The sequence below is a fragment of the Elephantulus edwardii genome, unplaced genomic scaffold, assembly GCF_000299155.1.
Source record: "Elephantulus edwardii isolate Elephantulus edwardi_28Jun2011 unplaced genomic scaffold, EleEdw1.0 scaffold00177, whole genome shotgun sequence".
Classification (NCBI taxonomy): domain Eukaryota; kingdom Metazoa; phylum Chordata; class Mammalia; order Macroscelidea; family Macroscelididae; genus Elephantulus; species Elephantulus edwardii.
The window spans coordinates 3,346,171-3,360,013 of NW_006399927.1; the positions used below are offsets into that span (position 1 = coordinate 3,346,171).

General features: G+C 40.4%; 2 pseudogenes; one reads left to right on the top strand and one right to left on the bottom strand.

The window, feature by feature from the left end:
• The window catches only part of LOC102859351, a 50,974-nt pseudogene extending 40,809 nt beyond the window's left edge, over positions 1 to 10,165 (bottom strand).
• LOC102859755 lies at positions 10,164 to 11,127 on the top strand (annotated as a pseudogene).
• Positions 11,128 to 13,843: the final 2,716 nt, after the last annotated feature.

Genomic DNA, 13,843 nt, shown 5'->3' on the forward strand with positions numbered 1-13,843 from the left:
TCTCTCAGTGTTTCCTGTAGGGCTGGTCTTGTTTTTACAAACTCCTTTAGTTCTGTATTTCTGGGAATATTTTAATCTCTCTTTGTGCTTGATGGACAGTTTTGCAGGATACAGTATTCTTGGTTGAAAGTTGTGTTCTTTAAGTGTTCAATATATGTCATTCCACTCTCTTCTTGCTCACATGGTTTCCTCTTAGAAATCAGCAGTTAATATTATCTCTTCTCCCTTATAGGCCACTCTTTGTTTCTCTCTCATTGCTTTTAGTATTCTCTCCTTATCTTTAGTTGTAGCAAATTTGACAATGATGTGCTTTGGTGTTTTTCTTTTAGGGTCTATTCTATATGGTATTTGCTCAGCTTCTTGAATATATATTGTGTCATTGTTCATTATGCCTAGAAAGTTTTCCTCTAGTAATTCTTCCACATCTTTTTCAGTGCCTTTACTTGCTTCTTCCCATTCTGGGATTCCTATGATGTGGATGTCATTTCTTTTAATGGTATCCCACATTATTCTTAAGCTTTCTTCTGTTTCCTTCTTTTTTTGATTCTGCTTTTTTTCTCGGTCAGATCTGTGGTGACAGTTCTATCTTCTATTTCACTGATTCTGTTTTCCATCTCTTCACCTCTATTCGTATGTCCCTCCATCATGTTGACAGCATCAGAAATCTTAGATTTCATATTTTGGATCACAGTTTATTGTTTTTCCAGTGCCTCTAATGCTTCATTTGTTTTCTCTGCGTTGTTTTGGATTGTTTTTTTAAGCTCCTCCTGATCTTTGCTAGCACTGTTCTGTAATTCAAGTTTTTTCCTTATCCATTGAAAATATTAAATCATTGTTCTTTTAAAATCAGTGTCAGAAAGTTCCATCAGGCTTTCTGGCTTCAGGAAACCCATTGCTACTGTGTCTTCTTTGGGGGTTGATATCTTGCTTTGGGCTAGTGGAACAAGTGAAGCACTGCTTTCTATGGGCCATTGGTGTGGCAGAGTTCTTCCTGTCTGAGGTGGTAGCTGGTTTTTTTATTTGATGTCACTGCTCCAGAAAAAGGTTGGGCAGAAACAAGAGTAGATGCATAGAGGGTGCGTGCACACTCCAATGCTCACGTGAGTAGGGAGGGAGGAAGTGCACCTGATACACCTGGGGAGGGGTTCAGGGGAACCTAAATAATGAAGGAGGAAGTCTGTTGTTCCCTTTCTGGAATAGCTTCCCCACTCTTTGGATATGCTAAGGATCTCCCTGTTGTTTGAGTTAGTGGGGCCTACATACTCAGGCCAGAAACCAGTTTGATTCCCCACGTAACTTAATCCTCAATGGTGCATGAGTATTTTAGGGGAGGTTGATAAATATTATAGATGTGGCATATATGAGTGTGGGGTGGCTGGGTCACAAGCCCTGGCCCGGCACTCCCTCCACTGTCCTTGCAGATTTCCCACCAAAGTCCAAGTTTATAAAGATGGTGTTTTCCCACAGACCTCTGGGAACTGTAGTCTGTACCTGCAAATTGTAGGCAGAGGGGGTTGGGAAGGCTGGGTCACAAGCCCTGGCCTGGCACTCCCTCCACTGTCCTTGCAGATTTCCCACCAAAGTCCAAGTCGATACTTAGCCTTTCTAAGTTACAGTCTATCTTTCAGTGCAAACACTGGGCAACAGAAGCTCCCTGAAGAAGTGGTTGTGAAATCTGACATGTAGCACGTGGGGGACTCAGAGACTTCCACTTTGTGAAATCTGACATGTGGCACGTGGCGGACTCAGAGACTTCCACTTTGATTCTAGCTCACCGCAGCAAAGTGAACATCAACATAAAGCCACATGATGCTTTTCCTTCTCAGTGAATATAAAGGTTCTGTTTATCGTGCTGTGAAGTGCCATCAAGTCGACTATGACTCATAGTGATCCTATCAACAATAGAACCAAACTTCCTATACTATAACCTATTAAGTGTGCAAAAATAGGATTAGAAACAAATTTGAAATGTGACAGTTATAAAAATGTTGCATACTTTACCCAGTGCTGTTGAGTAAGAGCTGAATCTCCAGTGGGTTACAGAGGCTGTAGATTGTGTTGCAGGAGATGACTTCTTTTGTCTTGTGGAGTCAGTCACTGGTCACTGGTGGATTCAAACTGCAGTGTGGCTCCCTAAGGACTCCACCACATGAGCACAGCCATCTGGAAAATGACCTCTGCAGCCTTAGTTGATGCACGGTTGTTGCTGATCTTCAATTTAGAAAGCTCAGAGCTTGTGAAGGGCAGTAAAGCGAGGAGCCCGTCTATATAGTTTTAGTACATGCATCATTACCATTAATGTTATCATTGCCACTTAGTATTGCTATCACACAACTGTACTTGCATGGATTTATAGTTGGAGTAAATTTTCTGTACGGTGTAAAGGGCTTAGCATTGAATTCAGCACAGTAGGCTTATAAAACTCAAACTCATTGATGAGAATCAAAGATGACTCGTAGCTGACTCTCCATTTGCTTTCAGTGTGCACATTACATGGAGATTGCATGTCTTTCTCTCTCAAAGCCACTGGTGGGTTCCAGGTATCAGAGAAATGCAATTTTAGGGTTAGCAGTGCATGCCCAACCGACAAGGCTAGTGGAATACCCCAAGTTTATAGCTGTTAAAAACAATGAAAAGAAATTTAAATTTAAGGTTCACTTAGAGCAGTTATTCTATATACCCATTAACTCTTTGCCATAAAGTCAGAAATGACTCAGAGCTGACCCTCACTTGGGTTTCAGAGACTGTCAGTCACATGCGAGGAGTTCGTCCATTTTTCCCCCTCAGAGCTGTTGAAGGATTTGAACTGTCAGAGAGGCATTGTCTTTGAGTTACCAGTATCACTCCCGGTGGACTGTGCCACCAGAGCATCTCAGATACCTGAGATCATTGTGACTCAGAAAACAAAAACAAACAAAAAACCCTCAGAAAAGCAAGTGGCTGTAAGCAGGCTAGATATGAAGAAGCTCAAATAGAGGGTTGAAAATACAGGTCAAAACCTGGCCAGTTGTCATGTGATTGATTGAAGCTCACTTTCTCCCTTTTATTGAGATCAGCTACCGTTGGCTTACAAGGTGGTGATTTCTGTCCTGTGTCAACCTCACGCTCTCTGCCATAACCACTCCCATTACCCCAATAACTGAATTGATCCATCTCACCAAAGGTCTTCCTCTCCTGTGCTGTTCCTCCACCCTCCCAAATATGATGTCCCTCTCCAAGGACTGGCCCCTCCTTGCAACATGTCCAAAGTATGTCAGACGAAGCTTCATAATCCTTTCCCCCAAGGAGCATCCTGGTTTCACCCTCTCCAGGTAAAATATGTTTGTTCTTTTAACCAAATAATGATCATGTAAAGTATGTGAGCTTATCTACAACCAGGAGAGGATAAAATAGATGACTGGGGCCTTCTAAGAATCAAATGCACATCCAAAAACTTCTCCAACAGGGTAAAAATGAAAGCCACAGATTGGGAAAAAACACTTGGTAATGGCAAGTCTGATGAATGACTTATTTCTAGAATTTATAAAATACTCGCTCACCACAACAAGATAAAAATAAATAACCCAATTGAAAAATGGCACAGGATATGAACAGACACTTCACCAAAGAAGACATTCAGATGGCAAACAAACACATGAAGAAATGTTAAAAATCCCTAGCTCTAAGAGAGATGAAAATCAAAACAAATATGAAATATCATCTCACCCCACTAAGAATAGCAAAACTCAACAGAACAGGAAGCATTAAATGCTGGCGAGGTTGTGGAAAAACTGGAACCTTTATATTCACTGTTAATGGGACTGTAAAATGGTGCAATCTCTATGGAAGGCTGTATGGCACTTTCTCAAAAAGTTGCAAATAGAAATACTACTTGACCCAGCAATTCGACTACTGGGAATTTACCCTAAAGAAACCATAACTGCCACTCAAGCAGATATATGCATACCCATGTTTATTGCAACTTTATTCGCAATAGCAAAGAGCTGTAAACAACCCAAGTGCCCATCAATAAACAAATGGATAGAGAAGTTCTGGTATATTCACACAATGGAATACTATGCTGCATTGAAAAACAAGGAACTTATGAAACATTATGCAAAATGAATGGCCCTGGAGGACATTATGCTGAGTGAAATATCTCAGTCAAAAAAGGACAAATGTTGCTCCTTTCTAAGAAGATGGTGCCGAAAGTGAAGAAGGAAGTCCCTGCCCCTCCCAACCAAAACTGAAGCCAAAGCAAAGGCATTAAAGGCCAAGAAGGCAGTCCTGAAGGGCATCCACAGCCAAAAAAAAAAAAAAAGAATATCTGCACGTCACCCACCTTCCAATGGCCTAAGATGTTGAGACTCCGAAGGCAGCCCAATTACTCCCGGAAGAGTGCCCCAGATGAAACAAGCTTGACCACTATGCCATCATCAAATTTCCCCTTACCACTGAGTCAGCCATGAAGAAGATAGAAGATAACAACACACTTGTGTTCATTGTGGATGTCAAGGCCACCAAGCACCAAATTAAACAAGCTGTAAAGAAGCTCTATGACATTGATGTGGCTAAGGTCAACACTTTGATTAGGCCTGATGGAGAGAAGAAGGCCTATGTTCGACTTGGTCCTGACTATGATGCTTTGGATGTTGCCAACAAAATTGAGATCATCTAAACTGAGTCCAACGGGCTAATTCTAAATAGAAATTTTTCTCACCATAAAAAAAAATAATAAAGAACAAATATTGCATAGGACCACTGTTGTAAAATGGGACTGGCTTTGGGGTTGAGGGAAGACAGAAAAGCAGGGGAGGAATGATGTATATGGCATTGAAACAGATGAGGGACAGAATAGTTTAAAAGTGACATATGAATGGGTATTCTTGTCATTACAGAAGTCCAGAGTGAAGGCTGCATAGTGAAATGGACTTGCGGGGAGGGATTGCATAACAATGAAAGAAGGTTGTTGTTTTTTATTTCAAGGAGAAGAGTTAATTGGGGAGAGGGGGTGGGTAGTGAGAAAAGTGCAATAACGAATGACTGGGAACCATAAGTCTCCGTAAATTTTCATTATAATGAATTAAAAAAATGTATTTGTTAATAAAAAAATGAGAGCTTAATAAAAGGATTTAGGGAACTCTCCTTGCTTAGTTTCAGATCTTACTATGAAATATCACTTTAATTCAAATGTATTACCAATGCTTGGACTAAAGTTTTTACAACCCACCAAAGTGTTACTTTGTGGAAATAATTTTTCAAGAAAATAAAAATCTTTAAACATTCTAAAGTTATAGAAAGTCAAGCTGGATGCATTTTAACTCTGGAGAGAAAGCCAATGGGCTTTTAAATGATCAAATCTATATTTTCTGCCTGTGAACACAGCATGTATTTGTTTCCTTAATGGACTATTAGAGAGGTAGCCAATACCTAGAAATAAAAAAGGCATTATTTCTAGCTCAGTTTATAATTTAATGTATCAACATTATTAAGATAATAATAATGTTAAAAACAGCACATAGGTAACTAGTATACATACACATTTGATATACTGCAATTTACCTAATTATGTTTTGTGTACTTTGTGTTTTATATAATTATTCATAGATATTCTATTTTATTTATTTTATTTTAACCACTGTTCTATGCCTATTAGCACCCTGTATTTTCAAGTCCTAATTCAACCTTTCCCATTACTTCACCCTCCACTCCTCTTCATTAACCTCTGCTAGCCCAGTGATATTTTTCTTTTTAAAACTCATTAGTTTAAAATGTGTGACACAAAGTTACCATTTTAACTGATGTGCGGGCTGTTTATATGTTCAATATAAATTATAAATATATGTAACATTATAAGACCATCCATAAAAACACAAATACACAGAAAATCTTTGACAAATATAATCAATGCTGCTTTTGAACAAAAATCAATGTTATGCTTTTGAACAAAAACACAAATCAAATTTCTTAGTAGTGTATCAAACAGCATCACTTTAAATTACAAAAAAATTATACATATTCAGAGATCAGCTTCAGATAACAAAAATAAAGGAGTCAGCATTACAGTTTCTATGATTTAGTTCAGGCAATCAAGGAAAGGTAAGTATACTTAAAATATGTTATCATTAAATACTTGGAAGGAAAGTATACAAGACAGTGGGGTGCTTGTCTACCATGAAATTGTTTACACCATTTATTTAACTAGAAAGACTACCTTGAAGATATACTGCTAGTTTTAATTTGTAAAAATTTCTCTATAGCAGTCAATTGTCTGACATTTGAAACATGTTAAAGGAAATATTGTCCCACATAGCTTTTTGGGGGGGGTAAGCTGTCAACCACTAACAGTTCAAGATTCCTTGGGAATCTGGTGTCCTAAAGAATACATTAAAATCAAGCAGGGTGTTTGTATTCAGAAAATACTCTTAAATCCATGTAATTGTTGTGTGGGTCATGGAGCTCAGATTTCTCATACTGGCACTATGACATCTGAAGAACATATAACATTAGTTATACACATTTCCCACTGATTTTATTTTCTTCTTTCTTCATTATCCATCTGGGCTTCCTTTTCTGTTTTTTGTTCTTTGTTACAGTGCAGCTGCTGTCTTTCCCCTCTGGTATTTCCTGCTGCCTCCAAACTTCTCTTCACCAGGCTGAATCTTCTTCCCATGAAATGGTACTTTCTTACCTTGTATTCAGGGGATGGTTGACTAGAAAGCATACTGTGTGTAGCCTTTAACATACTAGAGAAACCTGTGCTCCTCTCTGGGATGACAATATTTAATGATTCTTTCTTAATAACAATTCCCGCCCTGTAAGTCTGGAATGTAATTGACCTGTGTGGCTCCACTTTCATTAATGTTGTTAATAGGTGCCCTTGAGTCGAGTACTACAATTGATAATTGCCCTATGAAGAGCAGATCTGAACTTTAGCTTACCCTTCATCATTCTTACCATCTCTGATATGCTCAAGGTAATTGCAATGCAGCAATAGCAATATAGGCAGTCAAACAATGTTGTTGTTGCTGTTAGGTGCCATCAAGTTGACCATAATTCATAGTGACACTATAACAGTAGACCTGAACCCTGTCCTATCCTGTTCCATTCTCTCCATCCCTGATATACTTGAGCCCATTGCTATAGCTACTTTGTCAGTTCATCTCATTGAGGATCTTCCTCTCTTTTGTTGATCCTTCACCTTTCCAAGAACAATGTCCTTTCCCAAGGACTGGCCTCTTCTGACAACATGTCCAAAGCAGGTGAGGTGAAGTTTTCCCATTCTTGTCTCCAAGTAGTACTCTCTGTGCACCTTTTCTAAGATATATTTGCTTGCTCTTTTGGCCATCTACCGGATACTTAGAACTCTTCTCCAACATCACCACTTGAAGGCATTGATTCTTCTTCTTTCATCCTTATTCAGTGGCTACTTTCAGATGAATAGGCAGTGACTGAAAAGACCATTGCTTGAACCAGGCACACATTATCTTCAACCAGTTGCTGCTTTTCAGCACCTTGGAGAAGACCTTGACAGAAGACTGCAATAACACAACATATCTTTTGACTTCTTGATTGTGTTGCCCAGGATGCTGATTTTGGATTCAAGCAAGATGAAATTATAAAATACTTCAATCTTCTCTCCATCTCTCATATTGGTCCGGTGGTGACAACATTTTTTTCCTCGATGTTGAGATGTAATCCATATTGAAGGTTATAAGTATCTCAGGTCTTCCTCACTTTCAGCAAGCAAAGTCTTATCATTTACAATATGCAGGTTGTTGATGAGTTTTCCTCCTATTCTGATGTCACATTTTTCTTCATAAAGTCTAGCTCCTCAAATTATTTGCTCTGCATAGAGGTTGAATAAGGATGGAGAAAGCACACACACACTTTTGATTTAAAAACATGCAGTGTTCCCTTGCTCTGTTCAGACAACAGCCTCTTAATATAGATAAAGATTTTGCATGCCACAATTATTTGTTTTAAAATTTCCATTCTTAGCAGTATTAGCTATCATTTGTTGTGACCCACACAGTCAAATGCTTTTGCATAGTCAGAAAAGTACAAATACCCTTCTGTTATTCCCTGCTTTTGGCCAATTTCCATCTTACATCAGCAATGATACCCTGGTACCTCTTCTAAGTTCAGCTTGAACTTCTGGCACTTTGCTATCAATGTTCTGTTCCAACTATTTTTGGATTGTTAGATAACTTCTTCATCCTGCTGGGTCACTTTTTTAGGGGTGGAAAATAATACTGGGGAGATAATCAACTCTTAGAACAATCAACCATATAAAATTGAAAGGCAGAATTTTCCCAGAGATAAAATTCAGAACGTAGGAAGGGTTATGACAGAGGATGAGTGTAACTGAGAATGCCAAGGAAGGAGAATGAATGTTGCTACAGTGCGAGCATTTTAGCTAATGTAAAAATGAATGTGTATGAAGGATTGCATGAGAAAACCCCCCCACTATTGTCTGTCAAGTTTCACTCACACTATTCTCTGTCAAGCTTCACTCAAACCATAATTATCTAGAGTCCCCCCTCCCCGCCCTTGTCTGTGTTTTTCCTTATATTTGATATCATATTCTCACAATAGGGTCAAGTATTCTGTTATACTGACACTTTCCCACATATCTACTCATTCCATTAGGCTTTAACTTCTGCATATATACCTTCATCCACAACAGTATCTTCAACATCTGTTTGATGGGAAAGAATGAAAAATCAAATGTAATTGGTGAGGTTATTTGGTCACCACTTAATTTCCGTCCTCTGCCAAGATCTCTGCCTATTAATCTCTTCAGTATTAAGAATAATGCTGTTAGGCAGACAGAGTTTAAATAACTGCAATTGAGTGATGCCCTTGAGAAGAATGACAGTTCACTGCACAGATGAAGACTGGTGGTGCTGGGGTGAAAGCATTCAACATGGATCCCAACTCAGTCAGCAGGAAGCCATTTACCTTTGCAGGAAGATGAGTCAGTGTCTGCACAGACTTACAGTCTTAGAAAACCCAGGCAGGGCAGCAATTCTGCTCTGTCCTCTGGGTCATTATGGCAGTGAGTTTGGGTTTGGGTGTTCACAAATGAGACAATGTGACTATTTTCGGGATACACAGTGTGACACCATGACCACAGAGTCAGATGTAACATTCCAGTGGGAGGTGGATATCCAGTGGGTTAGGATTTGGATTTTAGAAAAATCTTTGGAAAGTATCAGGCCTCTAAAGTAGGCCATGGTGGGCTAGCGCATTTTCTTTTTGAAAATGGGCATATTGTGGGCCCAAGTTCTCCATTCATCAAACTGTGTGACCCTGTGATTAACCAGCCCACCTCTGCCCATCCTCACTGACCTTCTGCTCCCTGCGGCCCTCAGATTCTCATACATGTTCTACAATAATGGTCTTATACAGTGTTTGTCCTTATGAGAATGAGTGAGTTCACTTAGCATAGTGTTCTCTAGTCCCTTCCAAGTTAGGTAGTAATTTTCAAAATCGTTGTTCCTGCATGCTGTGTAGTATTCCACTGAGTGAATATACCATAATTTCTTAATACATTCGGTTGTGGTTGGACATTTGGGCTGTTTCCATGTTCTTGTGATGGTGAATAAAACTCCTGTGAACATTGGTGTACAAGTTTCTGTTTGTGCCTCATTTCTTATTTTTTCAGAGTATATTCCAAGCAGTGGAATAGTTGGGTCATAGGGAATTTTTATGTTCAGCTTTTTGAGGAAACGCCAAACTACCTTCCAAAGAGGTTGTGCCATTTTATAACCCCACCAACAATGTATAAGAGTTCCTATCTGGAGACCAGCAGAGGCAGCAGCCAGAGCAGCCACCGCCTACGCCCTCTCCTGACAGCCCACTTACCCTCTGCCGCCCTCCACCTGCCCAGGAGTCTCTTTTCCCCTTCCTCCTCCTCCCTCCACCCGGCCCCCTCCCCACCATCCCCCTCCTTCCCTTAGCCCTCCTCCCCCTCCTCCCTCCTCCCTCCTCCTTCCTCCTCTGCCCGCAGCTGTCCCACCCTCCACTATTGTTTCGGCCCCAGCCTCCCTCCTTTCCCCTCCAGTTCAGCTCCCCTTTCTCCCCCTCTGTAGCCTCCCGCCTACAGTTTTATCTTTTACCCTAACCTGTGACAAAAGATTTGACTACTCAAAGTCCAACTCACCAGAACACAGGTCGACATGGACACCGGTGTGACTGAAGGTGCATTAAATGTCACTCTCACCATCCGGCTACTTATGCATGGAAAGGAGTATCATCGGAAAGAAAGGAGAATCCGTTAAGAAGATGCGTGAAGAAAGTGGTGTACATATCAACATCTCAGAAGGGAATTGTCCTGAGAGAATTATCACTTTGGCTAGACCCACTAATGCCATCTTTATGCCTTTGCTATGATCAGTGACAACCTGGAAGAGGATATCAGCAGCTCTATGACCAATAGCACAGCTGCCAGTAGTCCTCCAGTAACCCTGAGGCTGGTGGTTCCTGCTAGTCAGTGTGGCTCTCTCAACGGAAAAGGTGGTTGCAAGATCAAGGAAATAGGAGAGAGTACAGGGGCTCATGTCCAGGTGGCAGGGGATATGCTCTCCACCTCAAATGAGCTGGCCTTCTGCAGTCCATCACTGAGTGTGTCAAACAGATCTGCGTGGTCATATTGGAGACTCTCTCCCAGTCCCCTCCCCCACAAGGGCTTGACCATCCCGGACCGGCCCAAGCCATCCAGTTCTCCGATCATTTTTGCAGGTGATCAGGACAGGTACAGCACAGGCAGCGACAGTGCGAGCTTCCCCACACCAGCCTGTCGATGTGCCTCAACCATGACCTGGAGGGACCACTTCTAGAGACCTATACCATTCAAGGACAGTATGCCATTCCACAGTCAGATCTGACCAAGCTGCATCAGTTGGCAATGCCATACTCTCATTTTCCTATGACGCATGGCAACACCGGATTCAGTGGCTTGAATCCAGCTCTCTCGAGGTGAAAGGCTATTGGGCAGGTTTAGATGCATCTGCTCAAACTACTTCTTATGAATTCACCATTCCAAATTATTTGATTGGCTGCATAATGGGGTGTTAAGGCGTCAAAATCAATGAGATCGGTCAGATGTCGGGGGCACAGATCAAAATTGCGAACCCAGTGGAAAGGTATACCTGGCTCAGTATCGAATCATTGTCGGGCTTTCCTCGGAGACGGGTGGCCTGGGGAGTAGCTGGAACAATGCAGATTCATCCATAATCCCTTTCTGCTGTTCACCATCACCCATGATCAATCTGTGTCGTTTTTGAGCAGTCAGCGATTCCAGGTTTTAAATAGTTTGTAAATTTTCAGTTTCTACACTTTATCATACACTCGTGATTTTTAAATTAAAACATTTAAATTCCTTTCTCTGTTCAGCTGTTGATGCTGAGATCCCTTTTTAGTTTTATAAGCTTCTACCTGTTTTGGGTTTTGTTTTTTTTTTTTGGCTTATGAAATTTTTTTTGCTGTTTGTCATGGATATGTAAGAGTGGAATATTAATACATTTCAGTTTAGTTCTGTAATGTCAGGATTTTTTTTTTAATTAAAAGATGGACTGGAGGCTTTCCTTTGAAAGAAAAAAAAAGAGTTCCTATCTTACCATATTCTCTCCAACATTTATTATTTACTCTACTGTTACACTTTGTCATTGATACTGGATCGAAACAGTCTCTCATTGTGGTTTTGATTTGCATGTCTATTATAGCCAGTGATTTTGAACATTTCTCCATGTGTTTGTTGGATATTTGAATATCTATCTTCCTTTGTGAAAAGTCTTTCCAGTTCTTTTGCCCATTTTGTAATGGTGTCATCAGGCTTTTTCTTGTGGAGGCCCTATAGGATTCTGTAAACTTTTGCTATGAGAACCTTGTCTTAAATGGTATTGCCATTTCCCCCCCCCTCTAATCAGTAAGTTTTCTTTTTACTCTGTTCGAAAATGTTTTTGATGTGCACATGGATTTAATCTTTGGAAGGTCCCATTCATCAATTTTATTCTCTAAAGTTTGTACATTTCTGGCTGTGTTTGGTAGTCTTTTTATACCTTAGAGTAGGCCATCTAACCTTGATCCCAGTTTGTCTCTGATGAACTTTATGACTTTGAGATTTACTCTGAGGTCTCCAATCCACCTTCAGTTGATTTTTGTGTATTGTGTGAGATGTGGATCCTGTTTCAGCTTTCTGTAGGTAGCAGTCCAACTTTACTAGCACCATTTGTTGAAGGGGTTATTTCCCATCTGATAGGTTTTATATCCTTGTCAAATATCAGTTGACCATAGATAGATGGGTCCATTTCTAGGTTCTCTAGGCAAATAGTTTGATTTTCCATCAACTGTTACAAGAAGAAATAAAATGGAAATTATATAACAACGAAATAATTTTTTTCTTCAAAGAGAAAAACAAACTGGGGGGAGGGGTGGAGTGGAAGGAAAGTGTGCAACAATGGAAATCCAAAGTCTCTGTAAGCTTTCATGAAAAAAAAAGGCAAAAAACAAAATATGAAAACTAGACTTTGCTCATTCTACTGAACACACTAGAGCAATTGCGGTTAAGTTAAATTAGCTGGTTTTCTTTTCATTTATGATATCAATCAAGAGCATGGTTCTCAAACTTGAGTGTGTATTAGGATTGCCCAGAGGGCTTGTTAATATCTGGTTTGCCACCCCTCACTATTTCAAGTTATTCTGGACATTTAAGGAGAGAATCCTGAATTTCTACAGTCCAGGGACATCTCATCTTGGAAACTCCTGGTGCAGTGACTGCAGTATTTATCAGGTGAAATGTGAGTCAATGCCACAGACCACGCCACCAAGACCAGACAGTTCACCCTCTCCCTCTTTTGCAGAATTTTCCCCAACTCCAGATCCCAGAAGGTGCTCACAGCCTTATAGCTTACTGTTTCTAATGGAAATATTTCAACTTTCTAGAGTAGTTCTAGATTCTCTTTCCTCACACATAGCTTCTTAAGAGGTGAAGAAGCAAGAGTTTCCCTTTCCTAAACACATCCTACTGCCCCACTAAAATGTTTCTTATATTTTACAGGTTCTGATCTGGTGTTCATCCCTGTGGGCACTGGTTTAACCCAGCCAGAGCCTCTGTTACTCCTTCTCATGGGAGGACCAGGTGACATTGAACCCACTCTCACTACGTAGTTGAGAAGACTGAGGTACAAATTCTGCAGAATAAAATCAGAAATATGCTTATAGGATCAAGCCCATGGAGAGACAATGGGGGAGGTTTAACTGAGATGCCCTGCCTTGGACAAGATACTGGCAGACTTAAGTGTTTTTACTTGCAGTCTATAGTGAGTAATTTCACACAGGTTTCCCTCATCGTTACCATGTGTGGCACAGGTGACACTGTGACCTGTGGATTGGTGGGAAGGAAGCTCTGTGCTTGTTTATTGGAGAATCGGGTCCTGCAGCAAACCAACATGTGTCTTACAATTTTATAAAAGGACAGTACACCATAAAATAAGGCTGAGTCAGCCTTTTCCCAGAAGATTCACTCAAAACACAGTAAAACAACCACAATCCCAACCTCAGCCCTGCCCAAAACAAAACAAAAATTTACTGTCATTGAGTTGGAGCCAATTGATTCATAGCTGAATCACCAGCATATTATTTGAGTCTGTAAATGATATGGAGGAAGATTTCCCATGTTTGTTCCATGGAACAGCTGGTGGATTTGAACCACCAGAGGTACCTTTAAGGTTAGCAGCACAACTCCCTCTGGACCACACCATGTAGCTCCTTCCTTAGAAGGTTCCACCCTTAAAAAGTAGGAGTATGCAATGAGGGTTGCAGAGTGGATTATATTTGGGGGTAGGGGGTGGGGTTTGGG